We start from the raw sequence: 23,828 nt of genomic DNA on the forward strand, positions 1-23,828 counted from the left end.
GTCAACCACGTGTCAAGAACATGCTGGGAATGTAAAAATAATTAAGACTCAGCCCTTCTTTCATGAGTTCTCAGTCAAAAGTAGGGGAGAGAGATATAAATAGAAAAAAAGTAAGTAGAATGATAAAGATATATACAAAACACTACAGAACAAGACAGGGACCTAAGGGGGTGGGGAACGGAGTGGAGTCGGAGAATCTTAAGAGGTGGAAAAACCAGTCCTAAAGAATTCATTAGCAAGACAAAGGGCTTTTAGGCAAAAACAAAGGTCAAACTATTCTAGAGGTGGGGTGATAGGGTTAGGAGTAGTTCCATGTTGCTGGAAGGCAAAGCGTAAGGAAAGGACAGATGAGTCAGAGCTACAAAGATAAATGGGCTGACTCCAAATTAAGACAGAGATGATGGTGCGCCACACGGCAGGCCTGTAAGCGGGGGAGTGGCGCGATGAGATGGTAATCAGATAGTAATTAGAGCTAAAAATAGCAACCTTGACAAGGTACCGGCACTGTCCCCAAGCCCATTTTAAATATCACAACAAAACTACTAAGAATAAAATATTATTAATCCCATTTACAGATGACGAAACTGCGGCAAAAAAGTGAAGATCTAACTTACTGAGGTAACACTGCCAGTGTGACACAGCGAAGCCAGAAGACCCCTGCTCTGACCACTGGGATCATTGCCTCTGCATCTTGGACAGGTCACAGGACCACAAGGGTGCATATGAGAGAGACCAGTCTGGAGGCAAGGAGACTGGGGAAGGGCTGGGATACAGGAGGAGTTTACTTTTGGCGACCAGACCGCAGAGGGCCTTTCAATCAAGGACCTTGGCTTTTCTTCAGAAAGTGTGTGGAGCCGTTAACATGGACATTTACTGAGCACCTTCCATGTGCCAGGAGCTGAGTGAGGTGTCCCCACAGTCATAATCAGATTTAATCTTTAAACAGCTCTATGAAGTAAATGTCAGCCTCCTTCAAGAAAAATGGTCCAACTGAGACTGAGAGGTGACACGAGATGCCCATGATCTCTTTCTCTGGACAGTCGTAACTTGAACCCAGAAATACCGTCTATCATGTTCTTCCCCTCGTCACATAATCTTTTAAATTTTTGTGATCTTATCTTCTGGCTAGACTACTCTGAGACCCTCAAAGAGAGGCACCATGAGCTTTATCTTATAAATGTCACATGGATGAATCCAATGCCTTGCACAGAGCAAGTAGACTCTAAATGCATTTGTTGAATGAATGTATGAATAAAAGAAAAAATAATGGAAGTATCTGGCGCAAGGGACTTTTTTGAGTAACACATCGCTTTAGCTTGTTTCTGTGAACAGTGTCCGTGGATCTCTTTCTACCCAGCAAGTCCTCCTCTCCCTGAAAGCCCCCTCAGCCATTCCCTATGTAACCAGTGCCCTGCCCGCCCCCAGGGTCACTCGGTGGCCTCATCCTTCTCTTGTGTTCTCTGACCCCCAGGTGGAAACAAGAGTGCCCCTGTGTGCACCACTGCACGCCGGGGACGGGGGGAGAACAGAGAACATGGAGGCAGAAGACATCCCGCATAGGATGCCCTGGACCCCAGATCCGCAACTTAAAACCCACGTGAGTTCCAGCAGGCACTCACCCTGGCCAAACTTCGGTTTTTTCACATACAAAGTGGAGAATGGAGCCATGTACTTTAGCTTAGAAGATTAAATAAAAGTGTATTAAAGCACTTTAAAAGTGACAAAGCCCTGAATAAATGTCCAAAATCTTTCCACATTATGATTAGTGACGCACACATCTTCTTATCCCCTACAGAGCATAAGCTCCTCTAGGGCACAGCCTTTCTACCTAATTAACCTTTGTGCCATCCAGAGCTATAAACATAAGACATCATCAATACCAAATTAGGAACGACTGAATGAGTGCATTCTCTCCAAGTATTGACCAAGTCACTGCTGGAGCGAGCTCCATGAAGAACGGTAAACAGGAAATTCATTTCTTCTATGACCTTCACACAGGGAAGGAAAGCAACGCTCAGATTTCTTATTAGCCTTCCTCGCCTCCCACTCCTTCCACCTCCAGACAATAGCTCAGAGATGCCATTATCATTATGATCACTGGCAAGAAACGCAGGAAGACACGTTACAGAAAACACAAGCGAACTTTTCCAACCATACATTTTTACCGACCTCTTCGTGGGTTGGTTAACACAGGCCGTTTCTCATGCTCCTGGGACTGTAATTTATATATATTACACTATTACTAGATCTCAAATGATGCAAAATTACTCCTAACATGAATAACCATATATGGTTGTGTGTGTGCATGTATATGTGTACACACATACACAAACATACACACACAAGAGGCATTGGAAGATCACCAAATGACCCTGCCACGGGTTTATTTCAAGTCAAAATACCTTAAAAAAAAACAAACTATTTTTTTCTTGTCTGTCCGGACAGAAATACTTAACTGCTGTCCCCCAAAACTGGGCTTCATTCATCTAATGAAGAATATATTTTAATATAAAATAAAGGCTAAAAGGGATAGTTATTCTTTCAGGACTCCAGAGAAGCACTGATTTCAAATTACCATGAAAATTTACCAGTTAAGTGCTTAAGCACTGGGAAAACTGGCTTGAACTCCTGGCATACCCATCTCAAACACAGTATAAATGTCATCATACTTATTTCGTATAAACACAGATCTTCACTTCACTTTTTTAAAAAATGGCAAAAGGGCAGGCTCTGAAGGACACAGGGTCCTCCTCCCAATCTTGTTTTCTCTTCCTCTCTGGCAACATGAGCACGTACTCATCACCAAACCCAAGATTTACAAGTTTAAACTGAAACCACACGGCAGTCTTACAAACCACCCATAATTAAGAAACCTAAATAAATCTTTAGAGAAGTTTTGACTCAAAAACAGTTGTGATCCATCTGCTTCGTGTTATTTTGTGAGCATGTCAGCATTGTTATTCACCACACACAAAAATGAATGGTTTATTATAATATAATGACGATAACGTAAGGGGCAAGCACAGTTTTTATCCCACCACATCAAGAGCAGGGTTTTATCCACTTCTTGTGCCCTCTAGTTGGGCTCTAAGAATAGAGATGGTCTGACGTCTGAATGCAAGTCTCCCCTTCATTTCCAGATCAGCTAAAGGACTGTTCATTGTGAGCCAAACTTCCCCAACACCACGTATGTTGTTCATTGCATGTTTCCAAACTGCTGTATCTATTGCTTTGAGGTTTTAAAAGTTTGGTTTGGGGCTCATCTACTATTTTCTGTCAGGGTGGAATGTTGGGTTGCATGTTCAAAATTATCTAGCTGGTATTTATGCTCCTCCTCCATCTTTTTTCTGCTCAGAGTGTTCATCTCCACAGTGGTTCTGCTCTCACGGCCATCGAGGGCAATGGCAGGGCTTCTCTTCCCAACACTCCACGCCCTCCAAACTGCCACTTCCGTTCTAAGTTTATTTCACCTACAATGCAAAGCACAAGAGATGCTGTGACACCAAATACATCATCACCACCACCACCTACAGCTTATGTTCTTCCAAGCAAACCCCTATTTTCCAGTCTCTCTGGCTCTCCCCTACTGAGTTGCTTGAGAAATCAATCTCTAAAGCAGTCTGAGCCATTCTGAGGACGTTTAGTTTGTCATCTCCATTATCCAACGTGTTTAACAGGACAAAATCTGTCTCAGGAAACTTTCCTGAACTTAGATAACCATTTCTACCTTTTTATTTCATGGCTTTTTCTTCAAAAGCTCTCAAAATGGATTACCCCCTTTCAGTCGATCCTGAATCCTAGAATACTTTCAAATCACACTAGGGAAATTCTGCTTCTGAATTTAACCCTCTTAAAATAGCTGAGTCTTAAAATTCTCCTCTACAATTGAGATCTACAAATCTCAACGATTTATTTCCTTTCTAGTTCAGGTTCAGCCCTAAATATGGGCTGTTTCTAAAACTAAGTAACAAAAAAAATAAATGTTTTTAAAAAATTCCTAGCCTCCAAGTGTTCCTTCAATTTCTAACCTCATATTGAACGCAGTCTAGGGCTGAGGACAGTCCACAAGGACATGGAAGAGAAAGAAAAGGAGAGAAGGAATTACGAGTGGTGTGTTTTGCACAGAAACCTCGAGGGTTTTCTGTTTGCTTGCTTGTTTGTCTCTAAGGAGAGGCACAGTCGTGGCCTGCCTTGTAAATTACTATTGCAGATATCTGCACATCTATAATAGTCTCATATTGTTAATTCAGAAAACATTCACCCACTTGAAAAATATCACCTTGTTAAATCAGCATTATGCCCTTTCACCATTCATGCTATCCCATCTTAGGGGAAAATTTCGGGGAAAACAGGTCTTTATAGTTATCTGTTACAAATAACTATAACTTTCTAGCTTGGAAAGCCTCACTGCGTTCTCACCCCATGCCAGTGCAAGCACGGCACATTAATATATTTACAACAACAGTTATCCCTCCTAGTCACAACACTGGTAAGTATTCCTAACAAACCAAGCCACAGGACAAGAGAAGACTGAGAACAAAGGTAAGCCTCTCTTGGGGGGCTGGCCCCACGGCCAGGTGGTTAAGTTTGCGCACTCTGCTTCAGTGACCTGGGGTTTGCCGGTTCGGATCCTGGGCGCAGACCAACGCACTGCTCATCAAGCCATGCTGTGGTGGCATCCCACATGGAGGAACCAGAATGACTTGCAACTAGGATATACAACTATGCACTGGGGTTTAGGGGACAGGAAAAAACAAAGAGGAAGACTGGCAACAGATGTTAGCTGAGGGCCAATCCTCCTCACCAAAAAAAAAGTAAGCCTCTGTTCAAAATAAAGAGCAATGGGCAAAATGTACACTATGAAGTAAAAAAGGAAAGAACATGAAAAAAACATAAAGAACAGGATTGGGGGGAGAGGGATGGTAAATGGACCTAAATGGTTGCAAAGTTTCTGTATTACGTGAAGCGGTACGATACTAACTCTACATGGCTCCTGAAAAGTTAAGGATGTATACTGTAATACCTGTAACAACCACTAAAATAATAACACAAAGAGCTAAAAAATAACGAAAAATTAAACTAAAATTCTAAAAAAATAAATCAAATAATCCATAAAAGGGCAGGAACAGAGGAACAAACACAGAGGGGACAAACAGAAAACTATTAAATGGTAGATCTAAATTCAACTACATCAATAATTATATTAAATGTCGATGGACAAAATACTCAAAAATGAAATTTAAATTAAAAGGACAAAATTAAAAGGCAGAGAATGTTAGAGTGGATATAAAAGTAAAACCCAATTATATGCTGCTACAGGAGTCACTTTAAATATGGAGATACAGATAGGCTGAAAGGAAACAAATGGAAAAAGATCATGAAAAAAAAAGTCAAAAAAAAAAAACCCTGCATTGTACTTTTCTCTTTAAACATTTAAAGTCAAAGAGGTTCCTTGGTCCTTCTCACTATAAGAAGGATGCTACGCCATGGGCAGGACATAGGGCAAAGCGCAGGTGAGACTTAAAAAATGAGGTACAATCATTTTTCTAAGAATATTGTATCAACACTTAATTTTCTAAGTTCATATACATTCTTCCATCCTAAACATAAGTAGCCACATTGCCTTCTTTTGGCTACCTAATTGGAAAGGTTTGTTTCTTTTAGCTACAAAACAGGAATAATCACATCAAGGATGAATCATTGTAAGATGACATCTGTTCTGAAGTGACAAAGGTAAAGCATCAGATAAAGTTCAAAAGTCAGGTTTTAAAACAAACAGGCTCCAAAAGTTTCTTCTTCCTTTAGAATTACACTGGTTTTCAAAAAACAGATTCCACAGTATTTTTGTGAAATTTCATGGATTGCCTGCGTCAACCTCAACGTACACCATGACTCAGTATTTTTTAATGGATCACTCAAAAATATTTTTTAATCTTGACTGTCATATGTAAGCACTAAGGGGACAAAAATCACAGCATTTGAATGTTTTGTATATATAAAATGGTTCACGTGTGTTATAACGCTTTAAGAAACAACAGAAATCCCTGTGTAACTAGACAAGAAACTCTTCTACTTCAGTACTAGAATTTACAAGCAAAGCTCTTTATTTCAGAAGTTCACACAACAGTTACGGAATATAATCCAAAACAAACAGCAAAGAATACTTAAGGGGTAGTCTTCTTTCAAAATTTTAGAAATTTTCTTTATAATCTTCTTGTGATGAAGCAGCTTTGGGGCACACCCAAATTCTTCCAACCCCATGGGCCTGACCATTATCAAGACCATAATGGAGCCCCTTAAGCCTACCCAGCCCAGGGCCAGCTGGCTGAAAGCCACTGGACGGAGTCAACACCTTCCTTCTACTGGAGACTGATAGGAAGGTGGACTGGGCCAAAGGGTGACTCTTTTTCAAAGGTGGACTGCAAAAACCAGGTATTGGAGAGACACACAATAGGAAGCAGATAAGAGGTTTAGAGAGACTAAATTATGCCAGGAAGGAAAAGCACTGGACCTAAGATATGAAAGCAGGAGGAGGAAACATCTGCCTTCAGGGCCTAGAAGCTGCTCTTTGGAATTTAGCAGTAATCCCTTGTGCGGCTGAGGACTTCCTGCTGAGAATGGTGCCCTCAGCAGGAGACACGAAAGGGGGAAAGCCCTCCGCAGGGGTAGCATCCTGCTGTGGGCTTGACAAGGAGTCCAAAGCAAAGAGGCTGATGCCACTTCATCAGTCTTTGCAGCTGCAGGTCCTTAGCTCACGAATTAATGAAGTGGGAATGGTTCTACCATGTTGAGTCAATCCCCTAACTACTAAAACGGAAGAGTATGTGGAGGCTAGAGGAGAACATCCGCAAGGGTGGGGCTCTCAGGGAGTTCACGGGCTCCCACGAGATGAGAGGCATTGTAGTTCATGGGCACCCATGAGATGAGAGGTCTGGTACTCACTGTGTGGGTTGTGAGGACGACGACCTTCTAGAAGCTTAAAATCTAACAGGAAACACACTTAAGTCCCCCAAAAAAGGGGGTGGGAGAAGGTAATTAACATATCAGCAATCTCCTAAAGACATTCAGAAAAGGAAAAAATGACTTCCTGAGACAGGCATGTTATGGAAAGCTGTAAAATCTGAATCCCAAGGCATATGCAAGGACAGAGGCTGGGAGGATACAGAGAAGGAGGAGGAAATTAGGTTATTTCCCCTGTCCAGAAATTAACAAAACACACCTGATTTGGGGGAAGAAAACAAATAAACAATCAGGCTCTTAATTCAAATTCAATAAGCCCTAAAAGTATTTTTAGCTATATACTTTATAAAAAAAACTTTATACAAGTATTTATCTCTTTTTTAACAATCATTTTTACTACCTGACTCTCATAAAAATAATTACACAATTACAGTCCACAAGAACAGCCTTTCCTGCTCAAGGTAAATATAATTTAAACAAATTCCCAACACAATTGTTTCCAAATTGGGGGGCAAAATTAATTTATTTCAATTTATTAAGAATTTATTATTTCAATTAATTTCATAGTCAGTTTTTATGACTTTATTATAGGCAACTAAGTTCTGGAAACACCTATACCAAGAGAAGTTACTCCAAAGACCTTCCTAATTATCCTCATGACTTAAATGTTTTACTCTTTAAGGTAAACAGAATGATTTCAAGTTCTCAAAATGCTAACCGATTTTTCAGATAGATGTTCCCTAGTGAACTAAAGCCTAAAAAAGTGCCTCCGAGTGTGCCACCTTGTGTGTCTTTGTCTTTGTCTAATTTTGACACACATATTCTGATCTAAGGTACTTCAAATCCACATCCCAAATAGTAGACTGGTCAACAAAGTGAACCCTTCATGTTTACCACATTCAAATGGAAACCACTCTGCACCATCTAACTTTGATAGCCCCCGAGTGCCTGCTATGAACACAGGATGCAAAGAAGTGGGGTCCCAGCTTCCCTCAGGAGGAGAGACACAGGGATGCTCGCCCACAATAGAAGATGCTGTGCTGGGGACCTTGCGTGGCACCATGTACTGAACAAGTGCAGAGCAATCCGGCTGCAGGGATCACAGAAGGCATCGGGTGGAGATGGCATCCAAATGGGAAGCCCAAGTACACACTGCTTTGGTTTATTTAAAACAAAACTGCACAGAGGAGAAGCAGTGGGCAGGAGCGAAAAGTAATCAAGTTCTTCAAACTTCGGTCTGTGCTTCAAGCCTTACAGGGCTGTGCAGAGGATGTTCACAAAGCGCCCTGCACAATGTCTGAAATGGAGCAGGTGATCAGTAAAGACGTGAAAGGGCAGCTGGGGCTAAGTTTGCACGTTTACCTTACAGAACCAAGGTCACAAATCTATTCACATTTTGGAGAGCGAGAGCTGCCTCCATTTCATAGAGTGGATGCAAACTTCAGTGAAATCAAGAAATATTAATAAGATGCCTGATTATGGATGTATGCACACATATACATACAAAGACCACTGTGTGTATACAACGGAATAGCTGGGTTTACATATATTATTGTGGAGAAGGGAAAGTGAATTGGCAAAATAACAGTAATAATAATGAGACTTCTTGGTTATTAGCTATATTCATATCATGATACTGTAAGGGAAGAACCATTTAGGAAATAATTTTAAGAGAATTCAGTATTCATCAATTCAGTACACATTCTACCTGCTGGGGAGAGTGTCAGATAGAATACAAAGGATATCATCCCCACCCTGGGGTGCTCAGTCTAGAGAAATCACATTACCATCTAACCAGAAAATAATTTATCGTTTGAGGACAAGTCCTTCGGTCTATGTGGCTTACTAAAAATAAAACAGCAACAAAACAACAAATCTTTCCCTAAAGCATCAGAGGGATGCTAGTACCAGGAAAAGTTTTTAATTTTGCTTCTCTTTCATCCAGGCACCTGACACCTTTCAAATCTGCCCCTTCCTCCCCTCTCCGTCACCAGATTCTCACTGCCTTAGTAGAGTTCCTCATTTCCAGCCTGAGCTTCAGTAACTCCTAAAGGGGTTTTCTATATCCAAGCAGGACACTTTCACAAACCATCGTGATACAACACTTTTGCATTATATCAAAATATAATGTCACTTTTTCATTACCATGACTCTGTCTCCATTCCTACTTCTGTCCTCACTGCAGCCAGATTTAATTTCTTGCTTTTATGAGTTTCTCTAACAAAGTTTTTTCCCCAAATTTCTTAGAATTCAAAGCAAGGTTATATCATTCCTATCTCCAAAACCATGGTACTCTGATTTTAAGCATAATGCATCTATTTTGCTTAGGCGCCAGAGAGAAAGGTTAGCAGCATGTCTGCGGATTTCCCAGGCAGTCTGGACTGAACTGAAGTGATCCTAATGTGGCCCAGAAGCTGCCCTCCCCACCACACACCAGGGTTTAATATGTACCTATTCAAATAAGGTTTGCAAATTCAGGACACGGACAAAACGCAGAAACCTTTCTTTAGATTTCCAAACAGAAAACAAAGAAGTTCCATTATCACACAGTCAAATCCATGTCTTAATTTTAAAGGAGGTAAATCAGAGGTTTGCAAACCAGAGCACTGGCATAGAAGCCCCTCAGAGAAAGAGCAGGCCCCAGGCTGGAGTGATTGACAGCCCTCTCTGAGAGGACCAAGTATGGTCAACAAAGGATGACTACTCCTTATCCAGCTGTGTCTTCCTGAAGGTTCTCACTCCCACTCCCTCCTCCTCCCCAGTCCTGGTCCCCACCCTAGGGACCGGCTCCATGGTAAGGTTAGAAAGGCTCAGACGCCAGGAGGTCTATTCTGCACAGTATATGGTTACTATTTTTTACATTAAAAAAAAGAGAATGCTAAAATGTCTGCCTATAAAAAATGGCTTCAAAGTGGCCACATAAGAATGGGTAAACCAAAAATACCATCTGCCACTGGCCTGCAGGCTGGCTTCCCTGCAACCCTCCTCCTTGTAAAATTCCAACAGGCCACTCCCTCCTTGACAAGCTTCCCCTGCTCTTGCCTAGGCTAGCAGAGCCTGGCCCAGGACCTCGGGCAGGGGAGGACGAAACAGCAGTGCTCTGAGCTGCTGCTCCTGCTAGAGGAAGACAATGCTGACACCTAGAAAGTGCCCTGACACTCACACAGGGGGCTGAAACAGCCCCTGTACCATTCCATCACACGGAAAGCACAGCTGCAAAAGGAACCCAAATACAGAGCACTCAAACATCCGCTTTCAAGTTTTTTAATCCAAGTCACTACGTCTGCAAAGCGGCCACAAAAAAAATAACTGCGATGAAAAGTCACATACACAGATCATCTAAGTATTGGAGAGAAAGAAACTCTCAGATCTGCAAGCAGACAGTCAGTATTTATTACATCTGATAAAGACTTTGTCCTTAAAGACCAAACATTGAGAAACTACAAATCAAGTCCCAAAGGCAGCACCAATGCTCCCAGCCCAGCAGGGCAGGGGCAAGAGGCCCTGGATGGGAACAGGCTGCACCCTGAGGCACTCTGGACATAGACATGGAGTCCTTGGGAGCTATGCACGGTGCCAGTATATGTTTTTACTATGGAATATAAACTCAAGACAAGCTTGTATCTTCAACACAAAATCTTGCTACAGAATATAAACTCAAGACAAGCTGATGTCTTCAACAAAAAATCTTGAGCTTCAAAACTTCGTGTAAATCTAGACTGCTTCCTTATTACCCAGAGAGATCAAAATTAGGCAGGCCACTCACACAGAATCCAGTCTCCAAGAGCTTTATTTCTCACGAGTATGCTACAGATTACAACGCAAGCCAGCCCTTCCCAGACGCTAGTCTGGCTAGTCTTCCTGGCTCATGTCCCCCGCCTCTCCCTCCACCCCCAGGCCCCACTCCCCCTCTGCCCCACTGTCCCCACCAAACACCCTCTTCTCTTGGAAGTCCTCAATGACTCTCCCTGTTCGAGGAGCACCATGCCTGTACGCCTGTGAAACTCCATTTATACATGTGTTATATCCTTAGCATGCGGTATCTTAACTTTCCCGAGACTGTTCTCTCTCCCTTGAGAGCAGGAATTATGACTCACCAGAGAATTGCAGGGCCTGACACACAGCAGATGCTCAGAATAAATCTGTGGAATGAATCTTACCATAATCTTTTCTCCTCTTCACGCAAGAAACTCACAAAATTAATGTACAGCATTTTCAAAGTCTATTATTTGTTTACCAACTATTTGTAAATAACCAAGTAAAAGGAGAAATCAAGAAATGTTATTCAAGTATGCCTATGTTAAGTGCACATTCACATGTTTACAAAGAAAGAGATCTATGGATCTAAAACACTCAAACAAAGTTAGAGAAATGGGACTCTATTTTATACTCCCTAGCTGAAATTCTTCATTTAGGTGATTTCTTAGTGTTCAGCAATTCTCCCTAATGCTAGTCTATATAGATTCTACTTGAAGACACAGGTAACTGATCACCTAGAATCTTCTGCTTTAGAAAGGCCAAGCGTGATGATATCTGCACCAGTTACACTCTAGGACCTTGCTGGTTCTTGAATTAAGACAATTAGAGTCATCTCCAGAGCCGGCTGATGAAAATATCCTGCTCCTACCCTTCCTAAAGCCCCAGCAGGTGTGATCTCTCTTCTCCAAAACATGCACAGTCACTTCTCTAGAGCAAATTATCGTGTTTATCCTTTCTTCTCAAGCTCTGCAGCCAATATCTATTGAGTCCATACAAACTGCCAGAAACTGTGCCCAGCATCAGAGCGTGTGAAGTTGAAAATGAGGCTGTCTCTGCTCTCCCTCCACTGTGGCCTCTTAAGAGTCACCCATCACACTGCCGTTCTGCTCTTGCAAGCAAAGGACCTCTGCCTGGAAGAGGGCCTGCAGTTTCACTGTTCTGGAATTTATGTTCTTCAGAGCAGATTTTCTGCACAAAGAAAATACTGGGATTTGCAGAGGTGGGGCACTCAAAATTTTTGTTAAATTAATAAATCAATAAATCTTCAAAGACTTCACACATTAAATCTTTATAACTTAAACAAGCTGGATAGGAGACTACCCAGAAAAGCCATAGTAACAACCCTCTCTGTTCCTCTCCCATGTGTCTTTCTTGCCATTGAAATCTGACATGCTGTTGATCTGATCAATTTAGTGGCATATCCTAGAATGATGCCAACTGACCCTCCCTGCAGCTTTCTATATGCCAATAGCAGGCTCAGTGACAGAGAACAACATCCACTAAGATGTGGAATGAAGCCACACTTCTCAGGAGGTTTCAGAACTGTGAACACTTACTAGAGGAAGACTTCTCTGCAATGTGTATAGACAGTCATTCAAATGGGGAATCTCAATTCCTAAACACATTCTACAGTTCCTAACCTTACTGCTTGAGGTTAAAAAGAAGGAAAACACACACATATGCACATGCACACGCACATATATGCCTGCTCTCTCCAAATATGTGTATGTCAAATACCTACTAACTGAGATAACTCCTACAGACTGGGGCCATCCTTGCACCCTACACAATTGCCTAATCACCATTATAAACTAGTTCCAGTCTAGAGAATCTTCTCTCTGTCATGTATCATGGCCCACATGTCTACAGAGAGGAGGGTGCTATCTATTCAAACAAGTCTTGGTTTGCTTGCTCAATTTTCATAAAATGATGACAGCCTCGCCTATTATTCAGTGAGTTTTAAAATTAAGGCTCTATTTTGATTGACAACAGTATGTGTGCTCTGGGCCCTTACCAGAGATACAACCTCAACTGTCTGCAGACCACGTGTGATCCAAAGCCCAGTTATGAGAAAACAGAAAACAAACAGAGGAATATACAAAACTGTCACGGAGTATCACCTGAAGGAGAAACTGTAACCTACCTGTTCCTTGTGTTCCTGAACCAAGTCAAACTACCAATAGTTAGGTGCTTTGTACCAGTGGTTCTCAACCATGGATGCACAGCGGAGTCACCTGGGAGCTGCTGCCTCACTCCCCACCCCCACTCCCACACTGCACACACACACACTGCACAGGTTCTGATCACATTCTGCTGTGGTTCTACTGAGCAGCCCAGGATGAAAACCACGGACTCATACGTCTTAAAGACTTGGCTTTTCCTAAGTGTGCTTGGTGTTACGTCCTCTGCTTCCACTTAGTGAAGTGGCATAAAAAGCAGCTATATAAAATTTGCTACCTCTGTTTTCTGCAGGGAAATTTTGGGAGGTGTTGCTCAAGATGACATCTTCATGTCATAAGTCCCATAAGAGAAATCTCTTTTAAACCTAACTGGTAAGGCAAACTTTGCTTCTCTTGAGCAACTCATGTGCTTTTAATCTTATGCGCAAAAATAATTTTGTAACTGATCCTATTTCCCTTGTTGTTTTGACTATGAGGAAATGAAAAATCCAAGTTTAATAACCAAATGGGACATGATGGTACTAACTTTCACTTTGGTCTGACTTATTTTCTTTTTCCTTTGCTTTGACCTTTAAAAAGCTGTTCATTTTATAATATTGACTGTAAAACAGTATGCTGCCTCCAGTCAATTTTCAACATGCAGGGACATGATAATTAGCTCCCATTCATATTCCTCACACATTTTTGGACTATAAAAGACCAAATAATGCAATTGGTATGACCAAAATCCGTGCATACATGTACAGCTCCTCTTTGTTTTCAAGGGGAGGGAGAGAGAGATGGATAGATGGATGGACAGATGGATGGACGGAGAGGTACGTAGGTAGGAAGATAGATTTGCCCCAAAATGTTTGAGCCCCCTTATAAGCATAGCTAAGAAAGGCAATTTCTCAGAAAATCTTCATTTATTCACTTAAAACTATAACATTCAAAACTATCACAAATCTAAGAAAATCTTCACTGTGCACGCAGACAGACATAGGTTTACCAGAGTAAAAAGATTACAATTTAAAAATTATAGCAACACTGAGTCAAGAGAAACTTCGAAGGGCTATTGCCCTACCTCCTGTTATTGAAATAGGAACTCTGATCACATGACTGTTGGCATGGATTCTGTATCCAAATTATCTGTGCAGTCCTATTCTATGCTTTATCCCCTAACCCATCACTTAACAATCTCAAACCTCTCCAACTCTTCTGTAAAAATCCCATATTCTCCTTTCTTGCCAATTCCAAGAGGATTCTTTCCTTACATGCTTTTGTGCAGATATTGAAAAGGAGGCCTATGCTTATGAAGACGTATTGCTCCATTCACTAAGGTCTCCAACAGAAATACACCAAATCTTGGTCACCAGTAACTCAAAAAGAGTTAAGATTTATTTCTTGAGAGTCATCTCTATAAAGAGAAGTGGATAATATTTGATTTCTTTTTGACGTAAATAAGCCTTGTTAGTCACATCTCCAAGTTGATGGAGGAGTTTCTCTCAGAAGCGCCCAGTTGACAATGAAGTTGGAAAAGGACAAAACCAGGCTTCAAATCTAGATATGCTGACTAACCTTAATTACTCTAATTTAGATTATAATCTCTAGTTTAGAAACTCTAAAGAATGAAACAGCCCCACATAAGCCCCATTACCCAGTTATTCTAGACAACTGAAGCAAACTTTTCATTCACTAACATTAAAAGGAAATTTCTAAGAAATTTTCTCCTAAAATATACCACATATTTCTTAAATAGGAGAATCATATACCCATAGAATTTTAGATTTGAAAGAAACCTTAGAATTAAATATTTCTCATTCACAAATTATTTGTTGACATTCACAACTTAAACACCCACCAATAACTGTATTGACAGCACAAGTTAATCTGTGAATATTTAGCTGTAACACTGTCAATAGATGTTCACATCTCATATTTGAATAACTTTATTATTTTCCATTCTCTGTTATGAATATCTAAAGGAGTTGTTTCCTATATTCCAAAAATTACACCATTTGAAATTTTCTCTTTTTTTCTTTCTTACAGAAATCATTAAATATCAAGTTAAGATACCCAAGCAAAGTCTTTACAATTTGGCTTCATGTTTTGATATGACTCCCAGAATCAGATATTTTGAAGATGTGATTAAAGGTTTATTTAATCTATTCAACTGATATTACAGACTGTCTCATACGTGCCAGCCACTGTTCTAGGCACTGGGAATACAGCAGTTAACACAGACCTGACATTCTATGGGTGGGATGGAGGGGAAGGCGGGCAACAGAGAAAATAAGCAAAGTACAGTATACGCTGGAAGGAGGTGAAAAGAGAGAAATAAAGCAGACATGAGGAACAGCGAGTGCAGGGCAGAAAAGGGGAGCAGGTTGCAATTGTTGGAAAGGATAACAATAGAAGGACCCACTAAGAAGGTGACATTTGAGCAAAGACTTGAAGGAAGTGAGGGAAGAGGACGTGGAGATAGAGAGAGAGATAGACAGATAGATACACATACAGGCTGGGGGGCTGGGGCATTCTAGGCAGAGAGATGAGAGTATAAAACCCTCAATATGCAAATATGTATCTGGCTTAATGGTTAAACGGGATCCTATTTTAACCATCATACTACTTTAATGCTTTATTTAATGCCTTCAAAGAGTTGGTTGGCAATGATTTTTAATCATGCCTTTGGGTACATCAACCTACAAATATAAACAGTGATAATGAGCAAGACACCCAATTTGGTACTCTTGTCCCATTCAAAGAAAATAGAAAATTGAGTCTATTCCTAAAAGAGGACCCTGTGTTATGGGAAAAATAAGATATATACACATAAGAAGATAATTAGCTTTTTAAAATAAATGCATAGACATGTATGAACTGTAACTTTCTTTTTACATTGAATTTAAATAAAGTTGTCCTTAAACTCCCTATTGTAAGGGAAATTGATTTTTATTTATTCACCACCCATCTGAGAACAGTTGAATCCAAAAAAAATTAACATTGCACTGGCTTAAGTTTCAGAGCTGATTGGAATCTTTTTGCCACAATTCCCAATAGATGAATATGTGAATTAATACAGATGAGCGCAGCATCTACTTTTCTAAAATTCTCAATAAACATTTATTTCAAGAAAATCAATAACATGGGAATTGGACTAAAGACAGACTTATTGCCATAAACTATCAAATCATTTAGACACATCTTCAAACATTCACATATTAACTTCTTCTATAAGCAACAGCAACGAAAGATGACACTACTAAAGGCCTTTGTTCATAATAAACCAATAAGGCACGTGTCTCTGCACTGAACAGCAGCGTGAAAGAAATGAAATAATAACAGAATCGTGAAAAATGAGTCAACAGTTTCACTTATGTAGTTTAAAGGGCATCAAATAAGATTAAAATGGAAATGCAGAAATGCACTGTGATTACAGTCATTACAAGGAAAAAACATTTCTAAGTACTTTAAGAGGACTTATTTTCTTTCTAAATTATACTACTGAACTCACGTTTAAATTCATGCGGAGGTTACTTTACATGGTGCCCATGAGTTCAATTATCAAACAGTAACAAACCTACTGAAATGAACAGATGATCCTAGCAAACAGAAGGCCGTGCGACAGACCGACTAAGTCCCATTCCATTTTTCCCTTCCTGAGTGCATGGGAAGACTATATTTCCCAGCTTCCTCTGCAGTTAGGTTGGGCCCATGTGACTGCGCACTTCTCTTTCCACAGCAACCTTAAAAGCCACGTGTTCCAGTTGTTACAATTACAAGACAGAAGCAGCTTGGATATGAGTCACCTTCTTGGAGAAAAGCCTCTGAGGAAAGCCATCTGACCCCCATGAGACTGGCCATCAGTGAGAACAAACCTTTATTGTATTCTATCTTGAGGCATGACAGCTTGCTGCCCAAGCATAACCTATCTTATTCTGACTAATACCATACATCCCCTATATTCCCTAACTAGATCTCAAACATACTTAGACCATAACCTTGAGTTTCATTTAGGACAGGTGGAAAATTTGTTAGCAACCAGCACAGAATAGCTGAAGGCTAAAAATAAATATTTCCTGAGGTCCTAACATGTACTAGGCCTCCAGAGTGAGGTGTGGGCTTCCCAGGGCATGCCCAAGACGATCCACTAGAGTATGGACATAAAATATTAGAACTTCTATTTAGGACTTTATTCACCATTTCTTTAAAAGTTCCTCTTCTTGTGTATGTTTTATAATGCACACAATACATCAGGATGGTGTGACTTGAAGTCAACTATGGATAAGCAAACGGTTGGGTTTTAAGACCACTGATCTTGAAGCAACAAAGCCAATATAATGCACAGTCCCTGCTCAGAAGACACTTAGTCTTGTATAAGTCCAATACTTAAATAGGAAGCAACTAATGCAATTAACGAAATATATAAGATACTAAACAAAGTGCCATATAATTGTGACAAAACGAATGCTATAGAAAATACGTGTTAGGGCCACCAAGTAGCCTTTTGGGAAGAGGCTTCAAAATGCAGTACCCTGGATGCATCTTTAAAGATGAAGAGGGGTTCGCTGGTTCGGATGCCAGGTGCGGACATGGCAGCGCTTGTCAAGCCATGCTGTGGTAGGCGTCCCACATAGAAAGTAGAGGAAGATGGGCACAGATGTTAGCTCAGGGCCAGTCTTCCTCAGCAAAAAGAGGAGGATTGGCAGCAGTTAACTCAGGGCTAATCTTCCTCAAAAAATAAATAAATAAATAAGATGAGGAGGATTTGGGGGCCAGCCCCATGGCCAAGTAGTTAAAGTTCCATGTGCTCTGCTGTGGCTGCCTGGGTTTGTGGGTTCAGATCCAGGGCACAGACCTATTCCACTCGACCATACTTTGGCACTATCCCATATACAAAGTAGAGAAAGATTGGCACAAATCTTAGCTCAGGGAAAATCTTCCTTAAGCAAAGAAAAAGAGGAAGATTGGCAATGGATGTTAACTTAGGGCAAATTTTCTTCCCCCGCCCCCCAAAAAAAAAGATGAGTAGGATTTGAACACGTGGAGAAGAGCAGAGTGAGTGTATATGAGGCCAGTGTACCTAGCAAGAAGGAGAAATGAAAGAAACAGTGAAACAGGCAAGAAGAGGCCAAGTGAAGGAGGGCACAGAACTAACCAATCAGTAGCTACAAGTTTATTCAAACTCAACCTCTCTATTTACACAGCCAAAATTTTCACTTAGGACTGATTTTAATTCTATAATTTCTATTCAAGATCAATGCCAGAGATATGCAAACATCAAAGAAAAGTTCAAGTCCCTAAATACAGAAAACGACAAAAATTTTCAAGTTTTAAGATTCATTTATGCTACCTTATCTATGCCTGCAAGACAAAGTATGGCATTCACAATCATAGACATTATACTGTTATAATGAAAATTATGTTACATTTTGAAAAGGAAGCAAATATTCAAAGCATTATACACCACTGTCTATTTGTTTTAGGAGCGATGCCCAACAAACACCCAGACACATTTCCACACTTCCTCCTTCCTTATACCCACATCCCAGGTAATGAGTAACCAGATAGCAATGACTCACCCACATCACGTAATCTTAAACAGCAACATGTGTTCATTTTATAATTTATGTCTCAATACCTTTCTACTTCAGTAACATTTTTCTTTAATACATTTCTCTGACTTTGAATGGAATTCCACCATTTTAAAATTGTTGTTTTTATCCATAATGCTATTCACATAAGCAAATTGTATAAGCCTATTGGCCAAGACCATTACAAATAGAGACAAAAGCAGCAGCATCACTGTAGGATAGAATGTGAGGAAGGGTGTATGAGTGTGAGGCTATTGCAATCAAAGCAACGGCTTCAAAGCTACCAATTCCTAAAGAAACATTCAAGAGCCCTTAGCAACCTGTGCCTCATGAAAATACAGAAGATAAAAGTGGAAACGGACTGCTCCGGCGGCAATCTATGGCCTCACGTAGCCAACCTAAGAGTAGGCCTGCAGGTGTTTCCCAAAGATAAAGGTCCATGGTACACACTTGACAAATCTCCCTCCCCCAGGTGCTGTTGAGGTGGACTGAAGGAAAAACATTAGTAGAAAACGTATATCTTCTAACTTATTCCTCTATTGCTAAATTTTTGTGAAATTAGGCTAAACCATCTATAAGGCTTAGGATGTTCCCAACGCAACTGAGGATAGTCTTTTCAGACCTCGAGCTGACCACCCATGCATCCAGACAGCCAACACTAATATCCCAAGGGGAGGGTGTCATATCCAAAGGAGAGTGCATCCTTTGGAGCAGCCAATAATGGCTGAAATTCAGTATGCTGTGTATCAAATGTTCCTCCTTCTGAATAACATTATGATCCATCACCAATAGCAACTAGAGGTTCTGACATAAAACATAATGAATTAACATCTGTTTACACTTATAAGTCATTTCAACATTCAGTCATTTACCACTCACTCATTAAAACGCTGCATTTATACACATACACATTTAGGCGTATTTAACAAGTCTGAAAATTTTTTCCAGTTGGTAACTGAAAATGCAAGATGGCAATTTTTCTAGACACATAAGCTTGTAATTTTAAGTAATGTCCTCATCCCAAACTCTCCTTTTATTACTTTACAGTAACCTTCATAATCCTTCAATCCTCCCAATGAGTCAAGTAGACTGGTATTTGACTATTTTATTTTTTACAAAAAGGTTGTACATGTAGCTATCATCTCACCTCAAACACCATTTCACTTCCCATGATCCTGGTTTGCTGCGCCACAGCCAAAACTGGTTTTTTGCTTTATCTTCCATACAGCTAATTATTACACTACAGCGATCACCTATTTCTAGAATGATCAACACAGGTGCCATCTACAGAATCTCTGAACCCGCCAATTTTTGTTGCTTCCACCTTATTCCTTGTCATCGCAAACACACTATTAGAGTAAAACGACCTGTTTATGTAGCGATGCCCCTCTCCTCCCAACCAACCTGAAGAGTCTTGAAGACAAACACTATGTGTATCTTTTACACATAGTTTCTAACAAACAGTAGGCCTCCCAAATTCATTCATTCATTCACTCAACAAATATTTATGGAGTGGCTGCTCGGTGCCGGGCACTGTTCTAACTGCTATGGACACATGGACATGTGAAGTAAACAAAGATCTTGCTCTCACAGGGAGGTAACGTTCAAATACAGGAGACAAACACTAAAGACATAAATGAACACCTAGTGAAATGTTAGATAATGATAAATGAAGAAAAGCAAATTAGTCTAAGGGGATACAGTGAGCCATGGGGTGCGGACTGCTCTTGTAGGTAGTGTAATCACTGACAATTAAGGCGTTTCCTAACTGAAATGAGAGAACAAGTCACTCCTGGACAGGGTAAGAGTGATATAGAGTGTTTGGCACGTGAGAGGAGTAGCGAGGAGGCCAGTGTGGCTGGAGCAAGGGGGTGAGAAGCAACAAATGCAGCCAGGTGGCTAGCGCCCTCATCAAGTAGAGACCCGCAGGCCACACATGAGCCACAATAGGTCTTCGAGGAGGGAAGAAAAACAATCCGATGGGCATCTTTAAGAAAGGTCACTTTAGTCAGCACCCATAACATTACTGGAGAATAGATGGTTGGGCAGTGAGGTATGGGAGGAGGAGACAATAGTAGATAGAGTTGAAACAGGAAGAGCAGTCAGAGGCTACCACGATAATCTAAGCAAAGGAGGATGGCTGGACATGCACAGCAGCAGTGGAGGTGGCAAGACTGGGATATATGAAGGCAGAGCCCACAAGACCCAAAGGTCGATTGAATGTAGGGTGGGAGAAAAAGAGAAGAAGAGATTTGTGTCTTGAGCAGCCAACGGATGGTGATGCCACTGAGTGAGATGAGAAAGAGGAGAGGGAGTGGAGCAATCCGAAGTCTAGTTAGAAGCTTACTATAAAGTTCAAGATGCCTCTTGGACACCCAAGGAGATAATGAAGAGTGGAAAAGAGCTGCATCGCCTAGAGCTCAGGGGAGAGGTCCAGCTGGAGAGCTAAATCTGGGGGCATCAGCACATAGAGGGTATTTAAAGCACACAAGGCTCATCTAAGTACAGCCTACACAGGAGAAAAGAAAAAGCCCCAGGGCAGAGCCCTCACACGCACCAATGTCCAACAGAGAGAGGAAGAGGTGCATCCAGTGTAGAGCAAAGATGGAGCAGCCAGCAGGCTGGGGAAAACAGGAAAGTGTGGAGGCCAGAAAGTCAAATTAAAAAAAGGGTTTCAGGAAGGAATGGGTCACAATGTCAAATGTTACTAATAATTAAAGGAAGAGAAGGATTCAAATTTGACTATTGGGGGGCCGGCCCAGTGGCACAGCGGTTAAGTTCACACATTGCACTTCGGCAGCCTGGGGTTTGCAGGTTTGGATGCCAGGTGCAGACCTATGCATTGCTCATTGAGCCATGCTGTGGCAGACGTCCCACATATAAAAAAGTAGAGGAAGATGGACACGGATGTTAGCTCAGGGCCAGCCTTCCTCGGCAAAAAAAGAGAAGGACTGGTGGCAGATGTTTGCTTAGGGCTAATCTTCCTCAAAAAAAAAAAAACTGACTATTGGATTTGACAACATGGAGATCACAGATGATCTTGAAAAGAATAGATTTAGTGGAGTGTGGAGTAGAGAGATAAAAGTCCAATTAGAGTGACTTTAATAAAGAAAAGGAGATAAACTGAAGACAACAAGTACATGCAACTTTTTCAGAGTTTTTGTAATAAAGGGAGATGAATGGTGTGGAATCAAGAGAAATATTAAGCATATATGTTGTTGAGAATGGATGAGAGAGAAGGAAAAGTTGGTAACACAGTGGAGAAGGGAGATAATCACAGAGCGATGTCCTTAAGGACACAAGAGGGGCTGGATGGGATCCAGGACACATACGGAGGGAGGGGCTGCCTGAGAGGGGAGCTGGACAGTTGAATCTTTTTGATACTCAATGTTTATTGAATTGAATTGGTAAACTATCCTCAAGACATTTCCCGGAAAAAGGAGGCCTGCTAATTCAGGTTTCTAGGATACCATACAGAAACTCCAACATTGACTTGGCTTCAGGAAGCTGACACTGAAGAACAATACATGCATATGTCCACATATGTGGTATATTAAGAATATATCTGCTCTTTGTCTCTGGTTCCTGGCACAGAGGTCCTAAAACCCTTGGAATTTCCTGAGTAATAGGAATGTCTTTTGTTATTCATAACAAGCCTCTTTGGCCCACACCGGTTATGCTGAAGTGACTCATGGTGGGACCCCCAGATAGCTTTGGGATGGGGGGGCTGGTCACCAGAAAGACCCAATGCATGATTAGAGGGTGGGAAATTTCAGTGCCACCTCCCCACCTGCAGGAAGAGGAGAGGGGCTGCAGGTTGGTTTATAAAAACTTTTGAACAGGGAGGTTCAGGGAGCTTCTGGGTTGGTGAAGGCACTGATAAACTGGGAAGCTGGCATGCCGGGTGAGGGCAGGGACACTCTGTACCCCTATCCCCCTTACTTTGCCCTATGCATCTCTTCCAACTGGCTCTTCCTGAGTTGTATCCTTTATAATAAACCAGTGAATGTAAGTCAAGTGTTTTCCTGAGTTCTATGAGTTGTTCTGGCAAATTACCAAACCTGAGAGGGGTTGTGGAAACTCTTAAATCTGTAGTCATCTGGGTACAAGTGTGAGCAGCCTGGGCACTCCATTGGCGGCAGGGATCTGAAGTGGGGGCTGTCTTGTGGGACTGAGCCTTTGACCTATGGGATCTGCAATAACTCTGGGTAGTTAGTGTCAGAACTGAATTGAACTGTTAGACACCCAGCTGGTGTCGGAGAATGGTTAGTGTTAGAAAAAACCACACATTCAGTGTCAGAAAACACACAACATTGGCTCTTAGGCCACGGGAGGGATAAAGCAAACAAGAGATAAGGGACCATGGGAATTGAGAACAGGCGTGAACGTCTCCATGTTGAAATTTGAAACGATCAGGTTTAAGGAATAAGAAAACAAGACTATAAAAACTGCACTCTCTTACACCTTAATCACCGGAAGAGGAAGTTCAGATCAAAGCAACGTAGAGCCAACAAGTTAAGAGGCACAGACACTGGAACACGAGCAAACAATTACCTTAAAAATAAAACAGCTACATGGTGATTTCATATATTAACAAAGAATTCAAATTTTACTTCAAATCTTTCAGAAACACCTTTATAAAACAGTAAATGCTGAGTGATTGATCATGAGTAGAAGGGATCCAATAGTGGGAAGGTAAGCCTACCCAGGAGTCCCTCTCTATCCATGGGTGATACGTTCCAAGACCCGCAGCAGATGCCTGAAAACAGGGAGAGTACCGAACTATGTTTTTGCCTATACGCACATACCAACAATAAAGTTTAATTTATTAGACACAGTAAAAGACTAACAACAATAATAATAAAATAGAACAACTATAGCACTATAATAATAGTTATGTGAACGTGGTCTCTCTCTCTCTCTCATAATACCTTTTTGTACTGTCTTCGCCCTACTTCTTGCGGTGATGTGAGATGATACACTGCCTAAGTGATGAGATAAAGTGAGGGGAATGACGCAGGCATTGTGACGTACTGTCCAGGACAGGATGGAGCAGGACAGCGCAATATCTTATCACACTACTCAGAACGGCACACAATTTAAAACATATGAACTGTTTATTTCTAGAATTTTCCATTTAATATTTTCAGACCACACATGACTGCGGGTAAGCGAAACCGTGGAAAGCAAAATCACGGATAAGGGGGAGCTACTGTATACACATTCTCCTCCCTAAGTTCACACAAGCCACTCTCTCCCCACATTGAAAATTAGCCAACATGGAAGTGCCAGGGAGGAAGGCCCCCTATCCCAAGTCCATGTTCTTCTAAGTATCTACTGCAGTTTACAAGGCTGT

General features: G+C 41.1%; 1 protein-coding gene across 7 annotated transcripts in view; it reads right to left on the bottom strand.

Annotated features, from left to right (window-relative positions):
* The window catches only part of LOC124233468 (unconventional myosin-Ib), a 180,001-nt gene that overhangs the window by 95,396 nt on the left and 60,777 nt on the right, over positions 1-23,828 (bottom strand). The window lies entirely within an intron of this gene.

This window comes from Equus quagga, unplaced genomic scaffold, assembly GCF_021613505.1.
Source record: "Equus quagga isolate Etosha38 unplaced genomic scaffold, UCLA_HA_Equagga_1.0 203_RagTag, whole genome shotgun sequence".
In the NCBI taxonomy this organism is placed as follows: domain Eukaryota; kingdom Metazoa; phylum Chordata; class Mammalia; order Perissodactyla; family Equidae; genus Equus; species Equus quagga.